Source organism: Gambusia affinis, linkage group LG06 (genome assembly GCF_019740435.1).
Source record: "Gambusia affinis linkage group LG06, SWU_Gaff_1.0, whole genome shotgun sequence".
Taxonomy (NCBI): domain Eukaryota; kingdom Metazoa; phylum Chordata; class Actinopteri; order Cyprinodontiformes; family Poeciliidae; genus Gambusia; species Gambusia affinis.
In genome coordinates this window covers 13,929,812-13,951,222 of record NC_057873.1, presented here as the reverse complement: position 1 = coordinate 13,951,222, position 21,411 = coordinate 13,929,812, and the positions used below count along the sequence as shown (strand labels likewise).

General features: G+C 39.3%; 1 protein-coding gene across 17 annotated transcripts in view; it reads right to left on the bottom strand.

The window, feature by feature from the left end:
* kirrel3b (kirre like nephrin family adhesion molecule 3b) overlaps positions 1-21,411 on the bottom strand; it is a 217,516-nt gene that overhangs the window by 115,597 nt on the left and 80,508 nt on the right. Inside the window, exon 2 of one of the 17 annotated variants that reach the window (XM_044119075.1) lies at positions 5,717-5,780. The exons of the other annotated variants lie outside the window; for them this stretch is intronic. The gene's annotated coding sequence lies outside the window, so the exon portion shown is untranslated. The remainder of the gene's footprint in view (positions 1-5,716; positions 5,781-21,411) is intronic. 17 annotated transcript variants of the gene reach the window in all.

The following is a 21,411-nucleotide window of genomic DNA, read 5'->3' as shown; positions in this document are numbered from 1 at the left end:
TAAAGTGGGTGCAGATTTTATATTCACTTTATGTTGTTAAATATTTTACCTACTTTGTCTACATATCTCGTCTCATCTCTTCCGATCCCAGTACAAAGCAAACCAGCTTTTGATATTTTAATACTTTGATTCAATACTGAAGGTTTCACTCAATCAAGTTTATTTGCACAGAACATTTCAGCAGCAAGGCTGTTCAAAGTGCTTCACATAATAAAAACAGAAAATTACAAAATTATAAAGAAAACAAGGACAATCAAAAGGTTGACATTGAAATAAAAATTACATATATACTTTTCTTAAGGTGCCCTATGTTTGAGGGGACGATTAGAAGATACAACACTTTCCTGCATTAAGTCTTCTGGTTTAGAGTACCACTCAAAAAAAGAAGACTAATGACACTCCAGCATCTGAAGTTTGTGAGGAGCTAACACAGATACGTGTATGAAAGCAAGGTTTTCTTGCTATTTCCAGTCTTCAGTATTACTTTGGCTCTTGAGGTTTATGGCCAAGAGATGCAGGAGAAAAATAAACAAGCACTGTCAATTTTTATTATTGGGCATCAGAAATGGTGCCAGGTCTGGGTGTAAGGCTTGACTGCCCTCGACCACCCTTAATGCCTTTTAACTCTAATTGACAGTCTTTAGTCTTCTTTCCTGTTGTTGCCAAGGAGTCGGAAGATGTGTAAGTCAGAGTGGAAAAACTAAAGGCGATATTGAGCAACAAGTTGTTTCTTGTTTGTCAAAACATCAATATAAACGGAAAATAAAATTTTAAGAAAAATGTACAACATTTTTCTTACTTTAACATTCCTCTCCTGACTTTAACATTCCATGTCTTTAGAGGACGATTGTTTTTGTTTGTTACCTTATGAAACACGTGGATTCATAAGCAGCATAGTCATTGTTGCTGCTCCCATCTTCTTATTCTATTCACCCTGCTGTTAAATGCCAAAACTGAGCGAGCCATGCTAATCGGCGGAAAGAGGCGACTAAAGCTACTGCTAATCCATTCTGGAATTACGGGGGAGAACAAATTAAGAAACTTCAACTCATTAGCTGAGCTTTAATTCACCGCCCCTCCTGGAGTAATCCCTAAACTCAGCTGCTCCAGTTAATTATACAGAGGCCCTGGTTGAGAGGCCCTTCCCAGAGACTCTTTTTTTGTGTCTGGTGTCTGTGCATGCGTGTATTTGTGTGGCTGGGGTGTTGGGGGATTGCCTATATAATTTTCACTCATGAAAGCTGGTATAAGAATGCATTTAAAGATTCAGGCCATAAGAAATGTGTGGGGGGCGCGTGTGTGCGTGCGTGTGTGTGAGTGAGTTGTGGCTCTTTTTATTTGCAGTGTTAGAATTGAAAGCAAACTACATGAAAATATAAACCCATTTCGATCAAAACCATGCTCCCTATCTCTTTCTTCAGGCAGGTGTAAGGAAATCTTTCTGGGCCTAGTCTGGGTGCAGGAAATGGTAAGTACTGCTGTGATGAGAGGAGGCAAAGTTGAACAAATCAAAACAGTTTCTTTCAAGTAAAAAAATAAATAAATAAAAAAAATCACCTTTTCTGAACTGCATATGATTTTTCGTTTTTGTACTTTCCTTCAGCACAGAGTACATACATATATATCATGCTGGTCTTTTCTGAGGTGAAATCAAAGAACTGAAAAATGCAATTTGGGAATGTTGTTCAACAGCACATTTACAAAAAGTATTTGAATGGGTATTAGGGAGCTCTGATCAGATGAGATCAAAATAGAAGCATTTTGCTTACTGTATACACAAACAATGAAGGACAAATGACACACTTTAAGTGCATATCTGCTTAAAACCCCTTTATTGTGTTGGTGGATATTTTTTCTCTAACTAGACAGTTAAGATGCTCAGAGCAGATGCAGTGAGGGACAGAGATAATACAGGACAGCAGTGGAAGAAAGTCTTTTGAAGGCTTCGGAAAGCTTGAGATCACAGTTATGGTTCACATTCCAACCACACTGACACGGAAAATACATTCTGAGTTACATCAGAATGCATCTGTTGGAATGGCCCAGTCAAAGTCTAGACTGAAATCCACTCTAAAATCTACAGAGATACAGAATCCAACTTCAGCTTGAGCAACTCTGCAAAGAACAACGGGCAAAAATTTCAGTCTCTTGTCCAAAGCTGGTAGATTCAAATTCCAAAAACTCACAGCAATACCTGCAGTGAAAGATTGTTCCTAAAAGTATGGACTCAAATAGATCCAAATAAGTAATTGCACATATTCTTTAGAGTAGGCATGTACCAGACCTCATATTGGTATCCGAGACCAAATGTTGAACCAGCTTGCAGCTTCAACACCATGATTTTAATCTGTTTTCCAGCCACTAGGTGCTTTGGAAGCTGGATGTGGTTGTTGTAGCCACCAGCACCTTTAAGAGGGGATTTCAATGGTTTTCTGAGCTGCATAGCTGGATTCACATTTGAACTTTGTCATTACATGGGTGATAAGCCACTCATATGAGAGGCTTTTGTAATTTCAAATATGGATAAGAGGCAGAAGAGGATCAAGCAGCAGTGATGGATGGAGGGATGGATATGCAGGCCTGTGCTTTAAAACCACTTCATCTGCCTCACTTATCTCGCTGAGAGAACGCATGCAGTGATTGTTGTAATCAGGTGAGTCCCCTCCAGGACGCCTAATATGGACACTGTGGGCTACCTGTTTCCAATTTGCCTTTGTTTATACTCCATTCTTACAAGTGGACGAGGTATTTGCAATCACCACCTCTGTTATTAACCTCTTGAATTGTTGTCCAACAGATGGGCCAGATGTTCTTGTTGCCCCCCCTCCCCCATATTCCCAATTCCCTCCTACATCCTGTTGTGAGCACATTGATTTGCAGGCAATGGGAGGTTAGCACTGAGGTCATTTGCCATAGATCTCCCATCGGGCTAATGAGCCACAGTATGACAATTTTGGTGATTAGAAGAACAGACAAACACGCTTGTGGCAAGTTTTGAGGATTCTTGTACCGCTCCTACTTCAGAGCCTAATTAAAAATGCAGCTCAAAAATTTCCAGCAGTTCTTGTGTGTGTTTTTCAGTGTTCATGTCTTAGTAAGAGGCATAGACGTGTTTCTTTCAGAGCATTGTCAGGGTTTAGAAATAATGAAACAAAAGAATGCAAAACAAAAACAAGACCGTTTATATTTGCAGGAAAAGCATAAGAATTGAGGCTTTTTTTTGTGAATGTGTGAGTTGTCATACAATAGACAGTATGTGTTGTCAAATTCAATTGGAAATTGCCCTTTGAAGCATCTACAGGCACAAAACCACAACGAAAGAGCTTGAAACAAACAGGATGGGAAACCTTGATCCTTTTTCACTATTCTTAATTAGTTTCCCTTTACATGAAAAATAAGCTTTTGTTCTGCTTAGCGACCTATTGTCAAGGAGTGATTGTGGATTTCAAGGTAAGCTAAATGTTTTTGCACGCAATACATAAACAATATGACATCTTCACACAACGCAACACTTAAACTTCTGACGTTTTGCTAGATCAACCTTGTTCCTTGTCAGCGCCTCCTCATCTTTCCTGAAGCTTCAATCAGATACCAAATCATACCTCATCTAAGGAACAGCAAGACCACATAACCAAGCTTCTGCCGACAGCTAGAGTGTGAGGAAAAGTAATCCGCCTTTAATACCTGAACCTAATTAGCTCTGAAATCTGAGGTTAATTAAACAAAAGGAGGTTAAATTAAGTGACTGGGATTTAAGTGGCGACATACCGGATTAAAAACGCCCCCGTCGTTCAATGAATCACTCATCCTTTCTATCCACAAATATCACCCTACCCTCCTCAGATATTGTGGCCCCCACATAAAGCACGTCCATCGCCAAGTATATCTTTTAATTGTACTTGCTCATTGTCATAAAGCTGTTTAACCAGTGGGATAACCGCAGATGACTAGAAGAATGGAAAGGTCAACAAAATGATTAGTGAATATTGCAGTGATCTCCCTCAAAAGTGAAGCTGCTTGTTGCTCTATAACAAACTGCATGGCACGCAAAAAAAAGAAAAAAAGAAATAAGAATACTTGTCACATACTTCAGTTAATAAGCTGTCAGCGAGAGAAAATTACCGTCAGGTTTGTCACATTGAGAGAGGGCAGCCTCAAGAGGGATCAAAGTGCTCTAATGAATGCTTAATTGACATAATAACTAATGGTCATCATATACACCATAAAGCCTCCTGAGTGGGCTAATGTCTCTGTACAGTGAAAGCTTTTGTCTCCCCATAATCAACTTTGTTCAGCAATAACACGCTGTCAGCGAACTCTGAGGTAATGGAAACCCCTTTATTTATCTAATCATTCGGTATCCAGATGACAGGAGAGGTGAACAGCGCCGCTCCTTCCCATGTCCTGTTATATCTTTGAGTTTAGCTTTTATTACAGATGATAATAGATGTGTAGGTCAGGTATGCTGTTGCAAAACAGAAATGTGTAGAAGCTAAGAAAGGAAAACATGAAAACATGTAGAGGTTTTAAGGAACTTGAAGTAAAAAAAATATGCTTTTAGCAGCTTTATAAGAAACATATGAAGAAAGAACCCTAAAGGAATTTGTGAATTCAATGTATCCACTAAACTCTAAAAAGAGCTGGATTTATTTAATTTTAACTACACAACAAAACTTGTGAGCCTGATTGGTTAAAAAAAAGATAAAGTAAGAAATAACAATTTGATAAAGTAATAGTGTTAACGTCAGTAGGTTGTATTGATTTATAGAATCTGTATTTTTACTCATGATACATTAGCCTTTTTGCTAATTTTCTTGAACATACGACAGTTATTTTAATTTGTTTCTTCTTCAATGTCCCTTTGGTTCAATGGTGTGTTTTTTTTTTCTTTTTTTATTGTCTCTTCTGACTGTCAGTGGCCAATATTGTTTAAGTAACGTGGCAATTAAATTACCTAAAACAATCTAACATTGAATGTAAATACTACTTTTGCAGGAGAAAAGAAAACAAGCTGTTGACCAAATGGCTGCCTGCAGCATCCAATCAGCTCAATTTGCATATCTTATGAAATGTAAGTTTGAAGGAAATCTGTTGATGAGAAAGGATTTGCAGCAGATATGCAGCATGTAGGCACAGCTGAGACACCAAGGTGATACAATACAAAACAACACTAAAGTGACTGAAACCTGTTTTTTTTCTCTCAAACCACTCAATTCTATTCATCAAATCTCAACATTTGAAGTGATTATGTTGTTGTAACATCACTGGCTATGCTGGCTTTAAATACTACTTTATTTGCTAAAAAAAAAGAAAATAAATAAAAAATAAATTATTAAATCTAGATTAAATCTCCAGCATGTTCTATATTTTGCACTTTATTTAAGTTTTAGAACCTATTAAAATTAAAGTAAATCCAGACACTAAATATTCCTTGTTTATGGCTGACCAAAGAAAAAATTATTGTTATACATATTTTTTTTTTCTAGATTGAAGTGCAACAAATACATATCAAATCATAATTTCTGAGTTACACTCCCAATAAATTGTGCGTTATCATAAAATCCACCTACCCTTCTCATGATTGCATAAGTTAGTAAAAAAATAATTTACACTCAGAGAACTCATGTCCCCTGTTAAATTGAAAAAGTTAGCATTTTCATCTAGACTGCCAGAAGAAAGGAAAGTAAAAATATAAGTTCCCCTGACTCCTACTCACACAGTCTTCCTTTCCTATTTGTTTGGCCTGTTGAGTCTGATATGGTTTTTCAGCATGGGAATACCTGCGATATAGACATATCGCAAATGATGTGTGTTAGGAAAAAAGCTTAACTGGCTGGAAAGACAAAACCAAAACATAACAAGTACAGAATTTAAACAGCAGTGTTATTTTTTTAAAAAAATACACCCCCAATGCTTTCACCACCAAAAAGCTTGTCACATTTTGTTTGAAAGCATTGCCTCTCTACAAATGACCTTTCATGGGTGTAGAGAGAGGGAGCAAATTGGCCATTCATTTCTTTTTTAGGAAAAGTGGTGACATGGTGGTAGCCCAGCTATTGCTGGCACTTGAAAGCTCACTCCTCTTGCTGCCACCTGTGTTTGTTGCACAGGCTCGTCTGCACTCAGGCTCTCAGGCTCTCAGTGTTGGTTACTTTCACTGCAACTCTCTAATGATGCTCACCAGGCTCGCAGGGTGAAAACTCAGCTCCCCATGAAAGACTCTGCATCTTAAATTTGTCTTTTGTGTCTCTTATAAACTATAGCGTGCCACAGGACAGCACAATATGAAAAGCTATGCCTCCTATTAATTGGTCCTAATTTAGAGTGTTGCCTAAAAAAACTGAAGACACAACTGCTAAAGCTACCCATTGCATATTTCTGGCTGCAACTTTCTTTTTATACCCACCTGAACTCCAACATCCTCTTGTGAGAGCTTAGCACAATACACTGACATTACTGGCACTCTGACGATACCTCTGTTATCCTTTCTCCATATCCTGTTCCGATAGCCTACAAAAAATGGAAACTTACTTCCTCTCTTCCTTTTTCTACCTCCCAATTCCCATAGGATGAAAGGAATAGCCTGAGGGGCACCATTTGTATCTGCTGACCCTGTCAGGCTCTTGTCTTAGTTGTCCAGCCTGTAGGCCATCTAGTTATATGGAACCAGGTGCGAAGAGGAGTAATGACACAGATCGATGTCAGAGGACGTGTTGGCTGTAGGGAAGCACCCTCGCTCGTGCATTTAGCTCTCCTTTGCTTGTTTAAAGACACTGCTAGGGAAATGAGCGCTGAGCTTTTTATGGTGGACTCTTGCTGTTTTCCTGTTGCACCTTTTTCATCACGCTCCACACAGAACATGTATAAAAGATATGCCATTGATTTGGTAATTATTGGCTACATTGAAAACTGGCCAAATTGATCTAAAAGAAAATACAAATGGTGATCACTCACCATGTTATGCTATCTATACAGTAGAACTGTATTCACAACTGAATCAGTAGAATCATATTTGAAGTAGTTCAATTAATCAGTAATACTAGTATTGCTCCTAATAGCTAGCTTACTTAGGATTAGCTGGAGTGCTAATGTTATTTCATTATAAATGAAAACAGTTTCACATTTTTGTCATAATTGCTATTATTATTATTATTATTATTATTATTATTATTATTATTATTATTATTATTATTATTATTATTATTAGTAGTAGTAGTAGTAGTAGTAGTAGTAGTACTATTATAATAATATATACATATTATTAATATTATTGCTACTGGTACTATTAGAAATCATAGCAATAGTAGAAACACAAATGTCCACTCCAGGGAATGTTGCTGTTGTGTATTCCGAAGCCTTCAGAAGAGATTAAACAAGTAATCATCAGAATGTGGTTCCTCCAGGAATCAGCTATGAGAATGAATGGATTACAAGAAAGTAATTCCAAGCTCAATATCAGAAGCTATCCCAAAGCCAAGAAAACAGATTCTGATCTCATACTTTGGTTGTGTCCTCCAGCTCTTTGCAGCCGTCTAAGTACCTCTGAGACTTTCCAGTGCATAAACCACCTTCGCTTTATAGCACCATGAAGGTCACAAGTTCATTCAGATATTTTACACCTTCATTTCAACAGACTTGGCCAGTAGTTTTTGAATAGCAGCCACTACATCCATTTATGGACTATAAATAAACCTAACTATAGATATAAAAAAGGCCCGGACACATTAAGGTGAACAGTAATTTTCCTTGCTTTCATACTTTAGAAATGTTCCTGGAAAAAGGAATTGTGTCCATTTTAATTTTTTAATCATGTGGGGCCACATTGTGTCACCCTCTGCTTATTTGGAGACATCAATTTCCTGCAAAGAATGTAACCAGCAGCTTATCAGCTCCTTCAGACATCTTCATCACAAACAAACACACAGAAACGCACATGACTGCTCAGTTACACACCCCAGCTCGCAGTAGCGCATGCTCCTGGACAGACAAACAGAAAGACCCTCAAAGACGGCACAGGCAGATAAACAGGATTAGGCTCTAACAGGCCAGCAGACATCAGGACAGAAGAAGGACATGCTGTGTGTGTGTGTGTGTGTGTGTGTGTGTGTGCGTGTGTGCGTGTGTGTGTGTGTGCATGCATGTATATGCAAGCCAAAGTGCTATCTCTCTGTAACGGAGTGTTAGATTACGTCTGTCTTTCTTAGTATGCATGCCCATAGACCCGTCTATTCCTGCTAAACACACTCCTTCCTCATCTTCCTCTGCCTTCCTAAGTCCTCTGTGATAAACAAACGAGTAACGCAAAATTGCTTATTGACTTGAACAAAGGTTATTTATAACATCATTGCCTAACTGCTTAGCCTTCCTCAGCGGCAGATGTGACAGGTTAATGCTTTAACCAACAAAACGGCTTTTTTCTTTTTTCAGTGAAAGCATTCACTGCTGCATGCTCGGTTTCATTAATTCCTCTTTCTCATAATATGTAAACAGTGCGCTGCAATGGCGAGGCACACTGTAACAGCAAATACCACACAATATATTAACATTTAAATTTTAAGCTCTCGGATGACACAACTATTCAGTGCAGCCAGAGTATTAGCTGCACAGAAGGTGCCAGGCATAAAGGACAGACAATACTAACTCAGAGTACTAAAAGTGAAAATGAAACAGAATATCAAAAGGTAGGTAAAAGTCCAAGATTTTCTTTAAAGCCTACTTGGAAAACTCAGAGAAGTGTTTAATAGTTCACCTCGAGGACAAGAAACATCATGACTGACACTATTAGACTTGGCTCCTTGCAGTGATCACAGGGGGTTTACGAAATGTTGCATCGCCTCATGTTCTCACGAATCCCACTGCATGCGGAAAGTGTTTGATACAAGCATGGCAAATTATCACAAATGCACCAACTCATCTATCAAAGAGTGAGCAGCAAAGACAAGGCATCGGGACTCACACTGACTTTCTCTCTCATCACTGAGCGTAAATGAGAACATGTTTCTTTATGCTGTCAGGGGCACCATCACTTCTGGAGTGAATGTTCAAAAGGAGCAAGCAGGTGTCTTCTATCTCAAGATTAATTCCAGTCTGACAGAAGTTACTGATTTACTTTGGAGAAGATCTTCCCCCCAGAAGTTGGAATATATCTAGCACTATGCTATCATCCTCTGGCAAGAAGCAGATCAAACTACAAGTTAGATGGAGAAACACGGTGTAAATGTTCCTTTCTCTGATAGTTTGGCTGGTTTTGTGCTCAAACGCTTTCTAATGAGCATATGCGCCAAAATTTTTTGGGCAACCTTGAAATCATCAATGATGTTTTTATGTGATAAACATGGAACAGGTGGTGTGATCCCATGTCACAAAAAGAGCTCCCTATTCAGATGAAAGCTATGTAAATGGGAAAATCTTTTCATTTAACTTTAGTAGAAAATAGTTATTTTCTCTGACTACACTACAACTAAGGAAATAGTAAGCTATAACAAAATTGATATGTTAATTCAATTTTGGTGCCTATGCGCCACACTTCTAGTTTTTAGGGTAAACTATGTACATTAATTATTTCAATTTAAACCAGTGAACTAATCATAAAGCTGATTCCCATTAGGGAGATGCTAGACAAAATACATTTTTGCTTTCAAAAATCTGCAGGAAGAAGATTGAGGTTTACAGAAGCCCTTTTGACATCTGGGTCAATAAGGTCAAAAAGTCGACAGTTAGCTATTTGGTCTCAATAACTGATCAGCAAGCAAGACATTATTTTCAAAATGATTTCTCTCTGTTATTTTATTTTTTGTCATTTTATGAACTTTACATTACAATCTTTCAAAAAAACATTTCATAGCCAGGCAAAAGAACTGGCTTCATTCAGTTGATCAATAAACCATCATTTTGAGCTCTGTTTTTTTTTTTTTCTCTTTTTTTACTTTACGTTTTATTTTTCCTATTTATTCTCCGGGTATCGGACTGTGCTCTTGCAAGAAGTTATTTTATGCCCTTTGTGTATATTATATGTAAGCTGAATCTTCTGTCAAAAAGTTGGTCCCTGTGCTCTGCACTTCTATTATCTTTCTTTACTTTGAATATGCGTATCGCAACAGAAAACAGAAATCTACTAGTTTTATGTAAAATCTTGCTAATAAAAAAAATATATATATATATATTTGAGAAATATTGTAGGTGATGTCCATTTTAGGAAAACATATTTTATCTAACACATTTAATGCCACTAGAATTTACCAGTAAGAATAAAAGAAATAAAAGTGGATATCTGGAATATGGTACAGACTACCACAAACCAAGTGCCTAAATCTCCAGCTAGTGCCAATTTAGGTGAGATCATTATTAGCCTGACATTATCCCAGCCTCACCACTATAAGCCATGGGCAGAGGGCAAACACGTATTGGCTGCAGGTGCAGAAATTATGCCTGATTCTGAGAGGAAGAAGGTAAGCCATGAGGTTAAAAAGCTCATCTTTTGCCTCTCTATCTCGCCTTATACTCTCCCGGCCTATCGCTAACCTCTCACCTATTCCTCCATCTGCTGCCCAGCCATGCTCACCGTTTCTGTCTGCCCGCTTCCTTCCTCACTCATGCATAAAATAGATGTGTGCAGGCAACAAATGTGCGCACACGAACACAAAGCTGAACCCTGACAACCAGTGGGCTAAACCTAGAATTTACCTCAACAGCTGGGTTCACCACCAGCAACAATTACAACCATTAGCATGCTTAATTAACAGATTTGCTGGCAGCTCATGCAGGCTGAACACAGATCCAACCATCTCTGCCTTAACCACCAGGCCTCGAGAGATCCAACTTCCACAACGCTCCCTTGCAAGGTGGGGATTTTGTGGTAAAGCTAACACTTTACCACTGGGATGCTTAGCCTTAAAAAAGATAAATGATAAAACAATAACTTGTTTTTGCTCAGCTGTCTGTTCCAAAGGCTCCGGCTACGTTTGATGCACTCTGTCACAGCCAGTGTCTTTTGATGTGATGTGCATAGCCAGAAACAGCAAACACGTAAACAAAAGCTGTTTGAATAAACACATCAAGGCTGCGCTCTTCGTCATCAGGGCTTGCTTGGGGAGGGACACCAGTAGCAGAGCTCTGGAATCATTCCCAAACCCTCAAACAATGCTTAAATGGAGAAATTAGCGTTATCCTCAAACATTGTCAACCTAGTTAATGTTCAGGTTCTCTTACAAACTCAGGCTCCTCATATTTATTCAAAAAACATTTTTAGTTGCAGTCAGTGATTGGAAAGAAAGCCAGAGGCTTTTTTTTAGATATCTGACTTTAAGCTCTTGTTGCAGCATTTTCATAGCTAGACTTGATGTGCATTTTTACCAGTACTGGAGAAAAAACTAAAAAATGCATGGTCCAATTGGCAGTCTTAAGTCAATTCCAGTAAAAATGGAGAAAGAGACAGTGTTCCCAGGCCAGAGGAGATTTGTAGCCTTCCTATCAAGCTATGACTGTCCCACAGGGTGTCCTCTCACTAGGGCATGCATAAAAAAACCTTCAAAGTGAGCTACCAGGACGTATTCTAATCAAATGCCTGACTACTTCAACCTTTTGATGGGGAGGTGCAGCAGGACTGCGTCTGGCCTCCGTAGATGGCAGAGCTCCTCAGCCTTTGAGGATGAATCCAGCCATCATGTTCTGGAAGATTATTTGAGCCAATCTTGGTCTTTTTGATCTGATCTGTGTCTCATTTCCATAGGTGAGAGTCAGAACAAATATGAAGTGATAAATCAAGACTGCTGATTTTTGACTTGCGTCTCTCTTCACTGTGACAGACAGAACCAGCCTCCACATTATGCTATAGAAATTAAGTTTGGGATTTCTATTACTGAACATGATACATCAGAAATTCCAAGGAGGGAATTTTTCTGATTTACTTGAATAGACAGATTGGTTAATTGAATTTCCAAAAATGTGTCTTTTTAGTCTTTATTCTACGCCTCTTCAAGGGTGGACAAAATTGCTCAGAAATTTCTGAGAAATGAGTGATCAGGTGATCCAACAGAACTCTTATATGATTCAAATCCTAAACTTCTGGGAAATCTTTTCCCTCCTCATTTTTCAGCACCACAGCTCACAAAGGAAAGGAGAAAAGGATTTTGGTTGTGGTTTGAATGACTGACCCAAACTCTAGTCAGCCGTTACTTATTCCTATTATATTGTTCACTAAATGATTGGCATTATGATTAAAATAGATCTTTCTTCAGTCTTTTTAGATTTCACTTTTCTTTTTTAAAGTGACATAATCCAAATATGAGAGGAAAAAAAAAGAGAGGACGCATGAAGTGGGGAGAAAAAAAGGGTGTCAGGCTTGAACAATCTTCTGTAGGGTACTGGGAAATTAGGTTATAACTTCATACAACAATAATGTAATGGTACGCCAGTGCAGGAGGAAGGGGAAAACCCAATTAGATACGGGCACTGGTGCACAGTCCTCAAGAGAGATCGACTTGCTCAGTTAAAAATATATCATAGTGCTCAGCTTATTAAGATGTCATCTGTGCAAACTCTGCAGGTTCAGGGTAAATACCCTCATGGCAAATTCTTCTGTGGGCACGTCGATCCACTCTGTCACCGTTTTTGCAGTCGGTGGCTCTTTAGTGGCTGTCACTGGCTGCCTAGAATGCTTCATAAACATCTTGTGCTTTTTCACCTAATTAGGCTGCAGGGATTTCACTAAGACACAGTCAACTGTTCAACTTGCATTAGCACTACTTAAAAAAAAAAAAAAAGTCTACTGCTGCTGGATCTACCTCCACCCAGGATTCTTCCTCGCTCTTTCCTTAAGTTTTCAAATTAATCAATGTCACCCCCTTTTGTTGTTCTCCTTTTAATTTTCTATTTTTCATCTCTGGGTGATGTAGTAGTTGTTGTTCATGGTTAGAAAGCTAAAAAGTCGCTTCTTTGAAAATAATTTGTTGCAATGCTCACTCGGGAATTGCATGAGGTTCATTCAACAATGGAATGCATAACAGAGTTTAGATTTACCATGTTTAACGTTCACATTGGACTCGTCTCCACACTCAGCAAATATTCCCAGCGTTTATGCTTTTATTAGATATTTCATCCAGAGCGCTAGCTACTGAAAGAAAGCAATACTGATTTAACATCCAATTAAGAGTCCTGGCAGAGAAAATAGTAGTCTAATTCAGTTGTAACATTTGCTGACTGACTTGCACTCTATCTGGTTTCTGCCAACATTTACACACACTCACATGTGCGTGCAGGAGCACAAATATTCATGACTGTGCCTAGCGCACATGCACTGTGTGGAAATGTGTGAATGAGACGTCTCCATAACCAGACCAGCTGACCTGAGACTCGGAGAGCTGCCTGTGACTCCGGGGAGATGCATAATAGAATTTCTCCAGCCGCCTTCCTGTTAATTACAACAGACCTTGGCTCAGAATAAATATGTATTTATTCAGAGGATACAGCAGTCTGAATGCATATTATACACAGCCAAGTCCTGGTCATCCAGGACAATGGAACATGGAATGACTAAACAACATGAGAAATAAATGACAGTACCAACAATAGTTAGATTGTGTATATGTGGATCAAGCAGCAGTGGGTTGCTACTTACCCACATGTTGTGATTCTGAAAAATGTACATCCTAATATTTTAGATTTAGATTAAATCTGTACCAGGCAGTAGATAAAACAAGTAGGATTTGATGATATAATATTAATAATACACAATGTATTTATTAGTAAATCATCACTGCCCCATCACCAGAATTTTTAATCAAACAGCTCTGCAGATTTTTTTGATGAGCCTATTTTTTAACCAAATTTTATATGCAAGGTGATACGCCAACAAGTAGGGTGAGTTGGAATGTCAGGAATTTAATTGATGTCAACTGAACTAAAAGACCTTAACTAAAGTTAATTCAAATTATAATTAAATTGAACTGAACTTACTTAAATTCACCTGACAGGGAATAGTTCAAACAATTAGAAAAAAAACTCAAATTGACAGAAATAAATTGAACTCCAGCAATTTGAAATAAAATGACATAGAAGAAAAAAAGCATCATAGTTATGTAGAATTAAATTGACTTTCTGTTAGTATTAACTAAAAGTGAAATTATTTGAAATAAAAGCTAATTTAATGAAATTATTTAAATGTAACAGTCAAGAACAAAACTGACTTAATCTGAACCAATTATAACGACTTGAATTGAACTGAATTGAGTTTAAATAAACTGAACTGAACTGATTTTGGGATGCATGCTGGTGCACCCAGGTTCAAATCCCTCAAAACTTGCTATTTACAGATCTTTTATCTGCAAGAAGTCCTTGGTTTTTGGACAGCTCTTTTAATTATTCTTCTGAATCCTGAATCAGAAATCTCATTAGGGCAACTGACCATGGCTAGTTTGTAGTGAAATTATGTTTGTTTTGATCCTGCATTGCTTTGAACCAGTAAGACGCTTTTTTGTAAAGGTCTTTTTGCTTGCAGCAGTCATACCTCTTTGTACAGTACTTTGGTAATGAGATACTTTTTCACAGCCATCAATGAATATTAAACCAGCTCATATGAATTTGCACATGGCAGTAGTAGACACACTTCTAACTACTGCCAAAATTGGTTGATTTCTTTCCATTTTACTTTATTACAAGTAATTTGTGGAACAATTTGCTTTGTTTGTATTTGTGGATTTCTTGGGTTGATGTCAACATCAACAGAACATTTATTGAGAAAAACTATTTGTTTAGTACTTTCTATAAGGTGAACCATTAAATATAAAAACAGAAAGCAGGAAACAAAAGTTCAACAAACTTCCATTTATGGTTTTTTTTACTCTCACTTAAAATGCACCTTTTACATACACATTGGACACTGACTGAAATATATTTGTCCATGTTTTTCTCACTCCTTTGCACTTGCACTCTTGTACAGATGCACAAATGTACACACATTCCCCTTTGCTCTGTGGGCCAGGCAACAGCTGTGTTTGGTGCAAGTGGAAGAGCAGCTAATGAACCAAGCACAACGCTTGACAATTCACATCTGCTGACACTCTCCAGCTGCTGCCAGCAGGCCGGCCTTCGCAAGCCCCCACAGACCAAGACCTAACACTGGGGCAGGCACCTGGGAAAGACACTAGACGCACACACACGCTTATGAATATACATATACCCAAGAAACTATGCAGGCACACAGAAATTCCTGAAAATCACGCTTAGAGGGTGATCCCCACGATACAAAAAAAAAAGCTTCCGCTTAGAATAAGTGAGGATGCACACATTTGATGCGGAGGTGGGAGCAAAACGAATCCATTTGACCACAGTTAACATAGACTGAAACCACAAAAGCTACAAATGAGTGGTGTTCCACCTACTCTCTGTAGATGCATAAATTACTTGCCACAATTTGTCACATGCAGTTTTACCTTGTTATGCACATCAACCTGCAGAAAAATGTTACATACGCAGCTGTCTCAGATACCTGTCCTAAAGTTTTGTGTCTCTCAGTGCAAAGGCTTTATTTATAACCAGGTCTGAGCAAGAAGAAGCTCTGTTGTCATTGCAGCAGACAGGTCCTGCAGAAGGTCTCATTAGAAAAAGAACACAACCCCTGATGTGTCACTCATCTGGAATCTATGCGTTTGTGTTTATGTCACTGTACAAAAAAGAGGTTGTAATCCTACTGTGAGCAATCAGTTTGTCGCTATAACATTTGTATTTAAGGCTGTCCGCTTAGCAAAACATCCCACTATCGTGGACACAACAACAAACAGCAGATAGAGGGCTGCTGCTCCTGCTGAGGTATAGTGACACGCAGCAATGAGGCAAGCATGGTAAATACAAAAGCAACTTAAGAGCAAAAAGAGTTGGGCTGAAAAGGCCTCTCCTGTTTGCATCAGCCTTGCTCTATTGTCCTATGTAGTAAAAGTAAAAATGAGTAAAAGAGCAGACAGGTCCCACATGCACCCATCTCTGCTCACATTCTCTCAGATCCTGTTTTCAGACGAGCCTTCGCTCTCCCACACATCATCTTCAATTCGCCCAGGATTCTAATGTGATGAAAAATGACTCGTCTTTTTTGATTACATTTGATAACAATTTTGTCAAGGCTCCTCTGGCAGGCAGCTAGGAGCAGTCCCATCAGCAGCTGTAGCTAATTAGCTGCTATCGCTAGCTGTTTTGGCTCACCCTCTGCTGCATCCCTCTGGCCCCAGTCGCTCCTACGTGTAAATTACCGGATTGCTGTGATAAAAAAGAGCTGGCAAATACGTGATCACAAGAAAATGGGAGATGAAAATGGTGCAGAAGAAACACAAAATATGACGAAAAGAAAAATAAACTGCCTACTGATTCTCCCTGTTTTCAGACATGTCCTTGATTAAAATAGGAAAGTTTGTATAAAGTAGTTAAAGCATTTTTAATACATTTCTACTTTTGTATCTAAAAGATGTGATGTTTGTCTGTTAATATATATATATATATTTTTTTACATTAAAATATTTCAATAGGATACACACAAATAGAAATCTACAGATGTATCAAATTACTGTACTGATCAAACCCGAACCTTCAATGAGAACAGAACTGAATGTCCTTTCCCCTGCATTCCTAAATGCCAGAAATAATACTTCAGATAACAGCAAAGCATAGCAGAAATTTCCGGGGACTAACTTGAGATGATTTGCTTTGCGTCACCATATTGCTGATAGTTGCTGACCGAGTGGGGAAAGTGATTCTGAGAAAAATAAAAAGTGGCCTGATAAAAAATAAAAATAAAAAAATAAATAAAAACAAACAAAAAAAAAGAAAAAGATGCACAAAGCAATCAAGGAGAACAGAGAGCCCAGTCAAGGACAGGGGGGGAAGCGATAACATGTGGGTCAATCTAATCCCCCTTGATTAATTCTGGGTCCTTTCTAACTGTACATTGGATACACTGTCATCAGCAACCTACATGTTAATGAAAGTTTCATCAGGGTTGCAGGAACCTGGCCCGCAGAGTGCTGTAAGTGAGCACAGATTAACCTCCTCGCCATTAAAGCAATTTGTTTGGTGTCATCCTTCATTCGGCTGCAGATATTGCATCAACCAAACCTTGTTATGGGAGTAGGAACAAAAAGGGATGGCATGGAACTTTTAAAAGAATATCTAAGTCCTCATAATAGAAAAATCAATATAAAATGTGTACTCATGGTACCACAGCAATAAATCGTGCAATATGGTTAAATCAGCAAGTTTTGTTTTTCTTTCTTAATGGCATAAGAGAAATTAGAGAAAAAAGCCTGTGAACAACATAAATGCCCTTCAGCTACCTGTGGCCAGTTCACTTAAGCCAAGGAAATAAGTTCTGGACTATAATAATGTTACCTCTAAAGACTTTACAGCGACTAAATAACAGCTATAGAGTGTGAAATTATTTTAAGCAGCAATCAAATGGTGGAGCCTTTTAACAAATCAAGAAGGAAAGGAAATTACAATGTGCTCAGAATGAACTGTTTTTATGGTTAGTTAATCTGATGCATGACAGTCATTTGGTTTAAAAACAAATTGAGATGGATGAAGTTATACATTTTTTCTCCTGAATGTCCATTGTTTTGTGGTTGTTTTTTAAGTAGAATTTCTTAGGTCTATTTGGAATGACTTCCCAGAAGGCCTGTCACAATAAACGATAAATCAATTAGTCGTACGATAAATTAAAACTATCAATGTCATTTTAATTATTGTCTTTATTGTCTCTTCTGGCCTTTTTCTCTTTCTGTTGATGACACTGAATGAAAAAAGGCTCAACTCCGGTGCTCTCCACTGACCCTCCCTTCCTCATTTCCTTATTGTAATGTCCAGCGCACACTACATGATCTTAGAGCTGTCTGCCGATTGTCCGCCCATTTTCAAAACCTGAGTGATCAAACATTAGCCAACAGAAATCCTAGGTATAACGGTTTGACCGTGTGGTGTCCAACAATGGGCACATAATAATGGCTACAAGTTCAGTTAACTAATTTTAAAACCAGGCATTAATCAATGCATTACTACATTCTGCCTGCAGTGCATGTGACTCTAGTGTCAGCGTAACGTCCTGACAGAATGAAAATCATTAGAACCTATATATGTCACGTTAACGAAGAACAGCTAAAAAGTTACCGAGTTTATCAACTACGGTAGCAATTTCACTCCAACTCCTCCCCTCATCATTTCTATATTGTATATATATATATATATATATATATATATATATATATATATATATATATATACTGCCAAACAGAGACTCCAGGCCTTGGCCAGCCGCCTAAAGAGATACACAAGGGAGAAGGAATCCAGAAGGATTAACAGGCTCTTCTCCACCCAACCAGCTAAAGTGTACTCTCAGTGGCAGGGGAATAACAAGGCTGGAGACCCACCAAAGCTGGAGACAGAACAATACTGGAAAAGCATATGGGAAAGGGAGGCGTCCCACAACAGCAATGCAAAGTGGCTGATCTCTCTACGAGATGACCACAGCAAACTCCCTGAGCAAAATCCGGTAACCATCACTGTGGCAGATGTCCAAGAAAGAGTCTCAGGTATGAAGAACTGGACAGCACCAGGGCCAGACAAGATCCATGCCTACTGGCTAAAGAAACTGACTGCCCTACATGAGCGACTGGCAGACCAAATGAACCAGCTGCTACAGAGCAGGAACCACCCTGAATGGTTAACTGAAGGCGCACAATCCTGATCCAGAAGGATCCAACAAAGGGCCCATCTAACTACCGACCAATAACCTGTCTCTCCACAATCAGCTCATGTCAGGCATCATAGCGGCTAAGATAAGCAAACACATGGATCAATACATGAGCACGACACAGAAGGGCATCGGGGTGAATAGCAGAGGAGCCAAACACCAACTCCTTGTAGACCACACAGTTGCCAGAGACTGCAAAACCCGACACACCAACCTGTGCACGGCTTGGATTGATTACAAGAAAGCCTATGACTCAATGCCACACACTTGGATCATCGAATGCTTAGAGATGTACAACATCAACAGAACCTTGAGAACCTTCATTGCAAACTCAATGGGGCTGTGGAAGACCACCCTTGAAGCCAACTGCAAGCCACTTGCACAAGTATCCATCAAATGTGGCATATACCAAGGAGATGCGCTGTCCCCGCTACTGTTCTGCATAGGCCTGAACCCCTCAGCCAAATCATCAACAAGACTGGCTACGGATACCGACTCAAGAATGGAGCCAACATCAGCCACCTCCTCTACATGGATGACATCAAGCTGTATGCCAAGAGCGGCGAGACATCGACTCACTGATCCACACCACCAGGATATACAGCACGGACATTGGGATGTCATTCGACTAGAGAAGTGTGGTCGGATGGTTACAAAGAGAGGGAAGGTCATCCGCACAGAAGGATCTCACTCCCAGAAGGAACAATAGCAGACATAGAGGAAGGTTACAAATACCTGGGAATATCACAAACAAATGGCAACCTTGATGAGATCACAAGAAAAAGAGCCACAACCAAATACCTCCAACGAATAAGACAAGTCCTGAGAAGCCAGCTCAATGGCAAGAACAAGATCCGTGCAATAAACAGCTATGCCCTACCAGTAATCAGGTACCCTGCAGGAATAATTAGCTGGCCAAAGGAGGAGATACAGGCCACAGATGTTAAGACCGGAAACTACTAACAATGCGGAGGGTTCCACCCCAAATCCAGCACACTGAGACTCTACACGAACCGAAAGAAGGAGGCAGAGGACTAGTGAGTGTGAGAACCACTATCCAAGGCAGACATCCAAGATCCATAGATACATCAGGGACAAAGCCTCAACAGACAATGTGCTCAGTGAATGTCTCAAACAATGGGGAACAGAACCTGAGGTGCGGAGGAACCATCATGGGAGGACAAGCCCCTGCATGGGATGTACCACCGGCAAATAACGAAGTGGCTGACATCAGAAAGTCCTACCAATGGCTGGAAAAAGCTGGACTGAAGGACAGCACAGAGGCCCTCATCATGGCCGCCCAGGAACAGGCCCTAAACACCAGAGCAATTGAGGCCCAGATCTACCACACCAGACAAGACCCAAGGTGTAGGTTGTGCAAGGAGGCCCCTGAGACAGTCCAACACATAACAGCAGGGTGCAAGATACTGGCAGGGAAAGAATACATGGAGCGACACAACCAAGTGGCAGGCATAGTGTACAGAAACATCTGTGCAGAATATGGACTGGAACCCCCAAGATCAAAGTGGGAAACACCCCCGAAGGTAGTGGAGAATGACCGAGCTAAGATCCTGTGGGACTTCCAGATCCAGACAGACAAAATGGTGAGGGCGAACCAACCAGACATAGTCGTGGTGGATAAACAACAGAGGAAAGCCGTTGTGGTGGATGTGGCAATACCAAGTGACTGCAACATCAGGAAAAAGGAGCATGAAAAACTAGAGAAATACCAGGGCCTAAGGGAGGAACTGGAGAGGGCCTGGAAGGTGAAGACCACAGTGGTGCCTGTGGTCATCGGGACCCTCGGGGCAGTCACCCCCAAACTGGAACAGTGGCTACAACAGATCCCAGGAACAACATCAGACATCTCAGTCCAGAAATGTGCAGTCCTAGGCACAGCCAAGATACTCGCAGAACCCTCAAGCTCCCAGGCCTCTGGTAGAGGACCCGAGCTCAGAGGAAGAAGAATCACCACCCGCGGTGGGTGAGAAGCGACTTTTTTTATTATTTTTTTATATATATATATATATATATATATATATATATATATATATATATATATATATATATATATATATATATATACTGAGAATCCATTTTATTTTTGTTTTTGGTTGTTTTGTTTATCAGTTCTAGTGTTAAGTGTTCTTTTGAAAATAAATGTATCTATCTTTGGCAGGAAATCGCATGATTATTTCCATTAAATCAGTGTAAAAAGGCCTTGAAACAATATTGTCGTTTATCGCAATAATCTTTGAGATAATTAATCGCTCAGCAAAATTTGTTATCGTAACAGGCCTACTTCCCAGAAATGCATTAAGGCATTAGTGGTTAACATAAATTGTGTTCTAAATAAATCACAGTTGCACCTCAGAAATCAGAATATGATTAAGATGTTAATTCATATGCAAAACCTCCCGCGTTTGGCGGTTTTGCATTAGCACTGAGAGTCCGGTTCCACCCTGCTCCCCAGAACCTCGAGAGAATCTGTGCTTACAGCACCCAGATGGGTAACAATGATCCTGGATATACCTTTTATAAGGGTAATATTCTTTTTACCTATGTGTGTCTAGACAAAATTGTATCTGTTTTGTACATCATTTCTTTTTAGGCTGTTAACTAATCCATTTTAATGACTTCAGATTATAAGATTTTTTAGTTTTTCAGACATCTTTTTTTACTGC